General features: G+C 41.5%; 1 pseudogene; it reads left to right on the top strand.

Moving 5' to 3' along the window:
* Positions 1 to 7,236: 7,236 nt before the first annotated feature.
* Positions 7,237 to 9,876, top strand: LOC106098296 (macrophage-expressed gene 1 protein-like; annotated as a pseudogene).
* Positions 9,877 to 11,784: the final 1,908 nt, after the last annotated feature.

Here is an 11,784-nt window from a genome sequence, read left to right as displayed (position 1 = left end):
GATTAACGTGATGGTGTTGTGTTTAGTATGTTGCTTTGTTTTTGTTTGGTTTTTTTTGCTTGTCTTCCCTTCTTTTTCTCTCAACAGGTGATCCAGGAGATTTTTTTTTTTTCTTTCTCTTTGTCTTTATAAGTGCCCTTTCTCACTGTCCCTTTTCCCTTCTGTTTTTCTTTTCCTTCCTCTCTTTCTTTCTCCCTTTCCTATCCCCCAGTCATGTCTGTCCCATCTGTAACAACTGAAAATAAAGTAAATAATAACAACAAAGTTTGATCAAATGGACCAATACGGCAATGCCATGATGATCCATTTGGCAAAATAAATCCATTTGGTATCCTTGTTGGTCTTCAGACAACAATTCTGACGGCTTAAGAACCAAATGGGACAGACAAAAAAAAAAAAAAAAAAAAAAAAAAAAGTGGCAGCTGACGGCCGCAAGCGGCGGCGGCGCCGGAGTTGGCGTCAGTGAGGGGCAGAGACAGAGCGGCAGCGATGGCGTAGCGAATGGTGTCAGTCGGCGTCGCCTGCAAGCCCGCAGAGAGACTGGTACAGTTTGGCGTGAAAGGAGGGAAAGCCAGCGACGCGGGGCGAGCGGTCCGACTGTTGTAGCAACGGGAGGGAGATACAGCGCCAGCGACCGAGGACGCGGAGCGAGCAGTCCGACGGCTGCAGCAACGGAAGCCCAGATTACGCGTCTGCGAAGAATTAGAGGCGGCGAGGCAGGCCAGTGCCATTTACCGGTCACAAGGAAGCGGCGGGCAGAGTTGAGAGGTCTGCCCACCCGGGGTAAGTCTTTTTGACTTGTCCCCTTTTAATGAACGATAGCTCCCTAAAAGAGTAGTGACTGCCGCTGCCTTTCTTCCTTTAGCGCACCGGGGCGCAGAACGCGAAGAGGAAGCCGAGGACGCCGCCGGGTTTCCCTCCTGCACCGCTTCACTGAATTTTTAAACTTTTAGTGACTTCTATACCGTGGCGATCGCCACTGGACTTTTAATCTTGTGTTTTATTGATTTTTATTGTTGTCCCCTGGCCAGGGCTGTTTTAATCTATTTTATATTTTTTTAACTGTTTAAATGTAATAAATTATATCTTATCCTTACAGTTTTTAAATTTGTGTGCATTCCCTTGGCTGCCCCACTGCTCTGTCTGTTTTTAGGAGGGTTTCTCTCTTTTTTAACATCTGTGCAAAGAAACACCTTCCCTCCGTTACACTTCCAAAGAGCCAAAGTTGTATGTTTGTCCAATAAGAGCCACAATAACTAAGAACATGCACTTGAATTGTGAAGGGTAAGAAAACAGAAGCTCACTCAAATCTACCTGAATGACTAGGCATTTGAACCAGTTAGGATTCACTACTTTCATCTGTGCATTATTGCCAAAATTAGAAACATCATGTGTCAGAGGGATACTGAAAAAGTTTCTGAGAACTAGCTCCTACATTTGTTTCGTAGGTTGGACTAGCATAATTCATTTCTAACACAGTCCTAAAAGAGTGAACACAATGCTCCTTATGACTCCTTTTCTCTGGCTCCATTTGTAATCCAAAATGGAATTTAAAAAAGAAAAAGAAAGCAAAGAAAACACTAAACATATACTTGTGTCTTCCCATCATTGTTCTGCTATACAAGATATTCTTTGATTATCTATCTCAAGATCATCTTTCAGGCCTGGACTGGCTTTAAAGTTGCTATTTTCATTCTTTAAAGTGTCCCTTGATTTTACTTTAAAAATGATATGCCTACCTCTTTGAGATGGGTCTTGATTTAGCCAGATATGTGAAAGATTTTTTCTGCTTCAGCGAAAGATTTTTTTGTTTCTTTCCATTATCACATTTTTAATTCAAAAACTCATGCTACATCTAGGTGTTTGAACCAGTTATTGACTGATATGCAACGGTCAAATTTTCTTAGGTGATAACTTACAAACTGAAAGACCCCAAAGAGCACTTCATTCTCTTTTCTTTTATGCTTTTGAAGGTGACATGTGTCAGACGATAAAACAAAGAGGCATATTGTTAGATATAGATATAGACATAACTAAATACGACAGACGTGAGATACAGCACACTAACTTGTGAGCTCTATTTCCTTTTGTTGTAGCTTTATTTTGAATTCAGTTTAATTCCACATATTATACACACATTACATTAAACACACACACACACACGTGTGTCCATATATATATACAGTGGAACCCCGACTTACAAATATCCCGTTTCACGAAAAATTCAAGTTACGAAGGCACTGAACGGCAATATTTCTGCCCGTGTTATGGCAAAATGCCCGAGTAACGAAATTCACTGGCTCTGATTGGCTGAGCCTACAATGCCCACAATGCCTTCCGAATCATGTGACAACCCCTTGGCTTCCGTACTTGCGCTTCGCTGTTCCACTTGAACGACATGTTAGCTGTGTCCCAAAACGTCGGCTGCATCCTCCGGAGGCCGCATTTGAAGGCCGATTACGTCACAGCCCGGCGACGAAGGCTGTCCCAATTCGTCGACTCCTTCAAATGCGGCCGACAAATGCGTCCTTCATTTTCCCGAATTTGAAGGATGGGTCGGGTGTGTCCTTCGTGGCCCACCATATCCCAGAATTCATAGCACGGCCCAGCCAGATTTCAGCTGCCAACAATGGCGGCCGCTACTAAGTTTTAAAATTAGTCTTATTAATCTTTCTGGGTTACAAAATAAACTTTTAACATATTTTCAGGCGAGAATGTAGCTGTGCAAATTACAAATATCTGCTTGGTTTATCAAGACATCGTATATTTGCAAAAGTGTGCCGACGTTTTCGGAGACGTCTGTTACCCACCCGCTCGATAGCAAGCCGGGGGGGGGATGGGGGTTCAATGGTCACTCCAGCCGGCGAGAGCAGCGGACTCCCGGCTTCATCGTTTTCAGACCCCCGCTCTTTCGCTACTCAGGTTAAACATGATATATAAGTCACTCGGATAACTTAAAAATGTAATTGTTTGCCTTTTCGGTGTTTTATTTGTTCCGGAGTAAATCGGTTTGGCTGAGATCAAAATTATTTAGATGATTAGATTAAATAAAACTTTATTAATCCATCGGGTGGGTTCCTCCGGGATTTTCACACAGCTGAATAAACGTTAAACAGAAAACTGATTAAACAGAAGTGTGAGACGGTCGAGAATTTACGCCAGTGTCCTGTTATATTTTAGATAGCAAGGAGCAGACGGCCGGGTTTATTAAACTCCACCGACACAGCGGTGACGCAAATCTGAAGGCTAGACCGTCCCATTTCACAGCCTCGCACTTCCGGCCTTCTTGGTCTTTGAAGGACCCGGCCCACGTAGACCGCGAAGGCCGGGTCCTCCGAAGGATGCAGCCGACGTTTTGGGACACAGCTAGCTATGGGCTGCATCCTCCTGAGGACGCATTTGTAGACCGATTACGTCACAGCGACGTGCCGAAGGCTGTCCAAATTCGTAGACTCCTCCAAATGCAGCCGACAAATGCGTCCTCCTTTTCCCCGAATTTGAAGGATGGGTCAGGTGTGTCCTTCATAGCCCACCATATCCCAGAATTCATAGCGCGGCCCAGCCAAACTGCATTTTCCGGCAATGGCGGCCGCTACTAAGTTTTACAATTACTGTTATTAATCCTTCTGGGTCACAAAATAAACTTTTAACATATTTTCAGGCGAGAATGTGGGTGTGTAAACTTGAAATATCTGCTCGGTTTATCAAGACATCGCATATTTGCAAAAGTGCTTCGACGTTTTCGGAGACGTCTGTTACCCACCAGCTCGATAGCTAGCCGATAGCTCGAGGGTCACTGAAGCCGCCGAGAACGGCACAACTCCCGGCACATCATTTTCAGATCACCGCCAACTTTCGCTACTCGGGTTAAACGTAATATATAAGTCACTTAGACAACCTAAAAATGTTATTGTTTGGCTTTTTTCAGTGTTTTATTTGTTCGTGAGTAAATCGGTTTGGCTGAGATTAAAGTTATTAGATTAGATTAGATTAGATAAAATAAAACTTTATTAATCCCCCGGGTGGGTTCCTCCTTGGTTTTTACACCACTGAATAAACGTCAAACAGAAAACTGATTAAAAAGAAGTATGAGACGGTCGAGAATTTACGCCAGTGTCCTGTTATATTTTAAATAGCAAGGAGCAGACGGCCGAGTTTATTAAACTCCACCGAGACAGCGGTGACGTTAATCAGAAGGCTAGACCGTCCAATTTCACAGCCGTTTACTTCCGGCCTACCCAACCTTCTGAGGACCCGGCCCACGTAGACCGCGAAGGCCGGGTCCTCAGGAGGATGCAGCCCATGAATTTGGACACAGCTATTGTTGTTCTAGTTAGCAATTAGCCTATAGCCTATCGTTCAGCATCGCCTCACTCAAAACGCGCAATGGGTGCTTCGACTTACGAAAATTTTCGACTTACGAAAGACCCTCGGGAACTAATTAATTTCGTAACTCGGGGTGCCAGTGTATATCTATCTATCTATATATATATATATATATATGTATATATATATATATATATATATCTATAGATAGATATATATACATATGTATGTATATATGACAATGAGAAAACGTACTTGCTTTTTCCCCTGATCTTTAAATTTCAATAGGGAATGGTTCTCTAGATTTCATTTTAGCATACTCTATACACTCACAGAGAAATGTACTCTGAGGTAAACAAGCCTCTTAGTTGTTGAACAAGATGTTTCTCTTGGTCATATGATACAAGTAGGAGGAATGTTGCTTGACACGTTGCTTATTGGCTAATGCTCATTTCTGACACAGCCAGAAAGCTATATATTCACTGATCCCAATGCTAATATCTGATACAACTGTCATGAAAACTGCAGCAGTGTCATGGTATGGCTGTGTGGCAGTCAGGATGTAGGACCCAAACACAAAACACTCAGATGGAGGAATAAACTTAAAAAGGCTGCTTTATTGAAGTGCAAAACTCCACAAAAAATAAACATGTAAAAAACAAACCTAAACCAGAAACTAAAAACTAATGCCAGACATGAGGAAACATGGAAACGAGAGACTGAAGACGAGGATCAAAGGAAGCATGGAGAGAAACACACAGAGCATGAAAAGGGTACGATGCGACACTGATAGAGCGAAACACAGGGCTCAAATACACTGAGGGAAATGTGGGAATGAGACACATGAGGGGAGCACAGCTGGGAGCAATCAAAGATGAAGAGACCAGGGTGAAGCAAAACCAGACACACTGACATAGGACAAGGGACTGTCAAAGTAAAACACGAAGTATAACACAGACACGGACTAGACACTGAACAAAGAGAACACGGAGCACAGAGACAGGAGAGACAAAAGACACAACTGACTGGGGAACAAAAAATAAAAATAACAATACAAAATGAAAACACTGGGTCACCGACCCAGGACCATGACAAGCAGTTTCTAAGAGCAGCTCCTGCATTATTTACTTCTGCAGTTGTAATTCAAAATTAAGTGCCACTGGTAGGATTTCTGGATGTCACCCATTTCCTCTATCTACCAGTGGTACATACCATGCTGGCGCCTGTCCTTCCATGATTGCTCCTCCTATTCTTCCTCTTTCTTGGGTTTCTGCTGCCTGAGGTATTCACTATGCGTGCGGTCAGTTATGGCCATCTTCCTGATGTACTCATGGATGTTTGTTATCTCAACCTAGAACATGGTTCTGACACTCACTAGTCCCCTGCCTCCTTCCTTCTGCTTAGTGTACAGTCTCAGGGTGCTGGACTGTGGTGATCCCATAGTTAATGGTGACTTGTGCTGTTGGCTTGAAGTTGGCCTCTAATGAAGGCTCTAAAGGTCCTGTTGATCTTGTCTTCTAGGCATTCCAGGATCCACATGTCGGGCATCAAGTCATAGGCCTTGTAGTCAATTCAGGCAGTGCACAGGTTGGTCAGTATGGTCTTGCAGTCTCAGGCTCTGTCTACTAGTAGCTGGTGTGTCGCTCCTCTGGTATTTCTACCAATTCCTTTCTGTTCTCCGCTCATGTATTGAGCCATGTGCCTGTTCATCTTCGCTGCTATGATGCCTGACAGAAGCTTCCATGTGATACTAAGGCAGGTCACTGGCTGGAAGTTGGGGTCCTTCTGGGGTCCTTGGGGATCAGGACTGTCCAGTCTTCAGTTAGCCATTTGTCACAAGGTGGAATTTGCATGTTGTGATTGGCTTGTTAACGTGGTGTTTTTAATTATTTTGCATGTCTAGCTGTGTTTTATCATTTTTAATCTTTTAATAATGTTAAGTGTTTTATTCTTACAGTTTTATTACATGCTTTTATTGTGATATTGTTGACATGTGTTTCCAAGAGAAGGAGGAGCCTTGGATGGATGAGCAGAGGGTCATGGGGTGGTAAGCGGCATCATGGCGACTGCCATGCAGAGGTGCACATAACAGACGAAAGGACTACGATGATGATGATGATGATGACCTTGATGACCAAACCAGCTCGACGGTGGAAAGAGATTACAGTGGTGTTGTGGTAGACCAAAGGAGGAAAGAACACCGTTGGCGGAGAATAAAGAGGTGACGGCAGAATGTCTTATCTCGTTGGACAGCGAGACACTAGCCATGCCTGTCAAACACAACGTGTCTGGATTTTAATGGACTTTTATTGGACTTTTAGCATTTTTAAGAGATCGGCTTAGGCCATTGGAACTTTTTTAGTTAACCGTTTTATATGTTTAAATTCTTTTTGTCCCTGGTTTTTTATTGTTGTTTTTTTGGTAAATGAATTATATTTTAGCAACTTAGTTTTATTTTCTCTACTGCTTTGGCTCCCCCACTACGCTTTCTGTTTTAGAAGGGATTCCCTTCTGATATAACCGCATGACACATTCTGTGTATGTCTCGTCAATTAGCACTTGGTTTTTCAGCGAGTAGGCATGAATCATGTCGGGGCCTGGTGCTGTCCAGCTCTTCATACTGAAGACCCTTCTTGGATGCTGCATTATAGATATACAAACACGCACACACATATGAGAATGAGAATAAGGAATTGTGTTTTCACTTGAACTTTAAACTTTACACTTCAAGAGGAAAGTTTGTCTAGATTTCATTTTAGCATACTCTATACACTGACAGAGAAGTGTACTCTGAGGTAAAAAACAAAAACCTCTTAGTTGCTGAACGAGATGTTTCTCTTGGTCATATGATACATTACCTAGGAGTAGTAGGTCTGTTGCTTGAGCTATATATTCAGTGGCCAATGCTCATTTCTGACACAGCCATCATGAAAACTGCCGTAGCCCTATTGGTGATCTTTTTGCTTCGTGCCTGCTCTTCAGTACCTGTGATCCATCCGCCAAACTGGCTCAGACAATGCCGTGAGTCTGTCAACCTCTCCATCACAGCACTGGAGGTGCTGCCAGGTGGAGGATGGGACAATCTGTGAAACATGGACATGGGCCGAGTTATGAACCTCAGCTACTTCCAGTGTCAGACCACTGAGGACGGTCTCTACCTTATCCCAGATGAAGTTTTTGTCATCCCTCACAAAGAGACAGGTGTGGAGACCAGCTCAGAGATCATCAGGTCCTGGCTTGAGCAGAAAAGCTCGACCTCTGAAAGCATTAATGCAGACATATCCTTCCTCCCAGTTCTCAATGGTAAATTTTCTACTGAGAACAAGAGAATGAAAACCCATCAGGTCAGAGACCTGTCAACCACAGCCAGAGTGCAGGTAAGTTTTTATTTTCAGTGTAAAATGAAATGTAGGGTAGGTGCCATAGTTGTGGTGTTTCTTCTTTAAGACACTTTAAAGAGTTTTTTGTGTTTTAAAATTTGTGAAAGAATTTTATTTTTTTCGCTCCTAAAGTATGATCAATGGCATTACATATTTTTTCTTTAATCTGTTGTACAGCATAAATTTAAAATCGTTTGCAAAAAACGTTTGTTAAAAAAAAATATGTTCTTGTATTCAAGATTTATTCAACAATCATGGAATAAATTAGTCTTTAATTAAAGATAAGAAAACGAAAATACATTTTTTCTAATGCTAAAAAAAATATATCTATGAAAAATAATAATATTGTAATCCTCTCTTTCAAAGGTTCGTAACTTCCTCTACACAGTTGAGGCTTATCCAGACTTCACTCTGGACACAAGATTTGCTCAGCAAGTCAGAGACATCGCTGATGCAATTGAGAACAACCAGACGAAAAATGCGGACTCTCTCTCGGAGATGATGGTGCTGGACTATGGGACTCATGTCATCACTACTGTGGATGCTGGGGCGGCTTTGGTGCAGGAGGACTATCTCTGTTCCTCATATGTGTCAGACAGTGAGTCAGAAAGTTCTTCTGTGAAAGCACAGGCTGGATTAAACTTCTTTGATAAGCTGAAGTTTGATATTAGCAGTCAAAGTGCCCAACAGAGCTCATCACTTCAAACATATCAGTCCAACATTACATACTCTCTCATTCAAAGCCACGGAGGTGCACCTTTTTATCCTGGCATCACTCTGCAGAAGTGGCAGGAAAGTACCAGAAACAACCTTGTTGCCATCGATCGCTCAGGATTTCCTCTGCACTATTTCATAAACACCAACACTCTCACTGATCTGCCACACCCTACGATTAGAAAAGTTGCTCTTACAATCAGTCGGGCTATAGAGCGCTACTACAAGATCAATACTCGCCCTGGATGTGTTGATATGAAAGCCCAGAACTTCAACTTCCAGGCTAACAAGGATGATAATTCCTGTGAGGGTCCCGCTACAAACCTCAGTTTTGGTGGTGTCTACCAAGAGTGTGTAAAACTCAGTTCAGATGCAGATCCACTTTGTGATGCCCTGGCACAGAAAAACCCAGATACAGGTGCCTTCTCCTGTCGTCCACCTTATTTACCAACTTTACTAAGATCAGAGGTGAGACAACAAAGTTACTCTAAGTATGAATGTCATGTAGAAAGTCATTCCTGTTTGATATTTGTTAACTGTGATGAAACACACTGTCAGGACAACAACTATGTTCGTTCTGCTCGCATCAACACCTACTGGTGCTCTGTAAATGGACAGGCTCCAGAAAACTCAGGGTATCTGTTTGGAGGCATATACAGCCCCTCGCTCCTGAACCCCCTCACAAAAAGCAAAAGCTGCCCCCCAGATTTCATTCCACTAAAGTTCCTCTCAGATGGTGAGGTGATCTGTGTGAGTAAAGACTATGAGGCAGGTACCAGATTCTCAGTACCATTCGGAGGTCTCTTCAGCTGTCAGTCAACCAACCCACTGGCAAACAATCAAAGCAGGTGCCCTCCCAAGTTCAGTCAGCACCTTGCTGCAATCAGTGATGGCTGTGAAATCCTCTACTGTGTTCAGTCTGGACTGTTCACAGGCGGAGAGCTGAAACCCATCCATCTGCCTCCGTTCACCAAACCTCCACTTATCAGCATGCAAGCCACCAACACAGTAATGGTGATGACTGAAGGAGAAAACAGCTGGGTGAGAGTGGGCCAGACCAAGAAGTGGAAACTTGCCAAACCAGAAGAAATCAAGGAATTTATTCAAAATCTTCATCCCAAACTGAATCAGATGTCTAGTGGAGAAAAGGCAGGTGTTGCTTTTGGGGTGATCGGTATGATACTGCTGGTGGCCATAGTGGCAGTTTTCTTGGTGAAAAGAAGGAGGAGGATGTCAGGGTTTAGAACTATGAGAGGTTATGAGAAAATACCTGAAGAGGCTGAGATGGATACACAACAAGATGTAATAAGAACGTAATACCTTGATCAACTAGATACAAAGATTATAGTAATGTGACTCTATTGGTTGTCATGCTTCTTACAGCACTGAAAAATGTTAAGAGCTTCTATTTTGGATCAGCCTTTACAGTTTGTTTTTTTGTGTTTTGTACTCGAGAACTTTATACTATTATACTATAGCTCTGGAAAAAATTTTGACTCTTTTCAAAGCAAAAAGAAGGTGAAGAGATTTTCCAAGTTAACAGTAAGCCCAATGGCTCCCCCTTGAGGTCAATATGCACATTCCATGTTTTATATTAATTCTATTTTTGCTCCAATAAAAGAACTTTGTGTATGATTTTCACACTGCTTGCAATAAACTGTGTATAATTCATAACCAAAGAACAATTTATTTTTAATTTCACAATGTCTAAATACAAAGCATATCATTATTTTTGTATTTAAATGCTGTTTGCATAATGTACCAGTTGCTAAGATCTCTGAGATGCTTTTTTAAAGTTGACTTAAGTAAGAGCTAGACTGGTTTTTAATTCATTTGAAAGTCTAACTCTAAGTCTTGTCTACAGTAATTGTCAAAAACTAGTTTTACTTGTTATTATCGGTTGTCTCCCTGCCCCTTTATCTGATTTTTCACACTGTTTAATCAGATTTAACACGCAGGTAAAATCATTATTGTAGGTGATTTTAACATCCACATAGATCCACAGACATGTTAATAAAGACATGCATTGATTCAAAACTGTTTTGGTTTTGTGAAAAAGGGAAAAATTTGTGTTGTTACATTACCGTTCAGTTTGTGGGTTACAACAGAAAATGTTACATTTATTGTTCTCACATGTTATCGGATGGGATCATTTGACCAAACCAATGATATTTTGCCTGATAATAATTTGTATCATAACTTTACTGTATTAATAGCTAAAACCTCAAAAATGTCTGGAGTAATAAGTTATTTTAAGAAGTGTTTGTGAACTAAAAATCAAGAATGTGAGATACTATTTGTCCATGATTTAGACAGCTGCCGTGTGCTCCTGATGCAGGGAAAAAAAATTCTGTTGGGGATACCTACCTTGGCATGAAACCGGGCAACTTCTTTTGGAGGATGCTGTTTCATTTTTGGCAGGGGGAACATGAGATTTGAGAGCGTCTAAATTCTTCTTGCTGTCCTCCAGCAAGAAGAACTAGCAAATGTGTCTTTCTCATTAACTCAATGGAGGTTTCATTTACTTGCAACTGGACATGTTTTGACAGGTCCTAATGATTTTCATAGGCATATATTATGCTACAGTTGTATTATATAGTACTCTGTGGTTGAGTGCGGGAGAAGTAGCCAAAAGTGGACACAAGCAAACAGAAACTAGAGTTTAACGAGCCTAATTGGACAAATACCTGGTTCCAAAAAGTTGATTCTGTTCATCTGGACGTAGCGTTTTCAGTTGGAGAAATGTTTCATCACTCATCCAAGTGACTTCTTCACCCTCAGCTGACTACATTATAAAGAGTACATTGCACAATGACTGAAACTAGCACTAGCACCACTTTGATCAGTACTTGTTGATCAATGGTCATGAGAATTTGCACATTAATGATCAAGGAATTCACCTCACAGCCCATTGTTCATTCAGTGGTGCTAGTTTCATTGTGCAAATGAACTGTTTATAAGGTTGGGGAAACCTGCAGTCAGCTGAGATTCAAGAATTCTTGAGTCTCAGCTGAATTAGAGACGAAATGTTTGTCCCACTGAAAACGCTACGTCCAGATGAACAAAATCGACCTTTTGGGGTACAAATCTAAAGTATCACATGTTTTTTTATATGTTGATACTTTCTGTCTCTAAGGCCTACTATAAAAACTGGTGTGACTCTGAAAGTGCACTAGAGCATAGCAGACATTATATGGATCAGTCTTTATTTTATCATTGTATTCATTAATGGTATTTCTCTAACCATGTAGACTCCCTTTAGAAGGCAAACAAGGTTCACAACTCTCACTCCAACCCATTTTTAATCAGTCATTAATATTAGTCAAAGTCAAAGTCAGCTTTATTTTCAAAACCATATGTACAG

This window comes from Oreochromis niloticus, linkage group LG12, assembly GCF_001858045.2.
Source record: "Oreochromis niloticus isolate F11D_XX linkage group LG12, O_niloticus_UMD_NMBU, whole genome shotgun sequence".
NCBI classification, from domain to species: domain Eukaryota; kingdom Metazoa; phylum Chordata; class Actinopteri; order Cichliformes; family Cichlidae; genus Oreochromis; species Oreochromis niloticus.
Note: the sequence above shows the minus strand (reverse complement) of the source record. Positions and strands in the feature narration are given on the sequence as shown.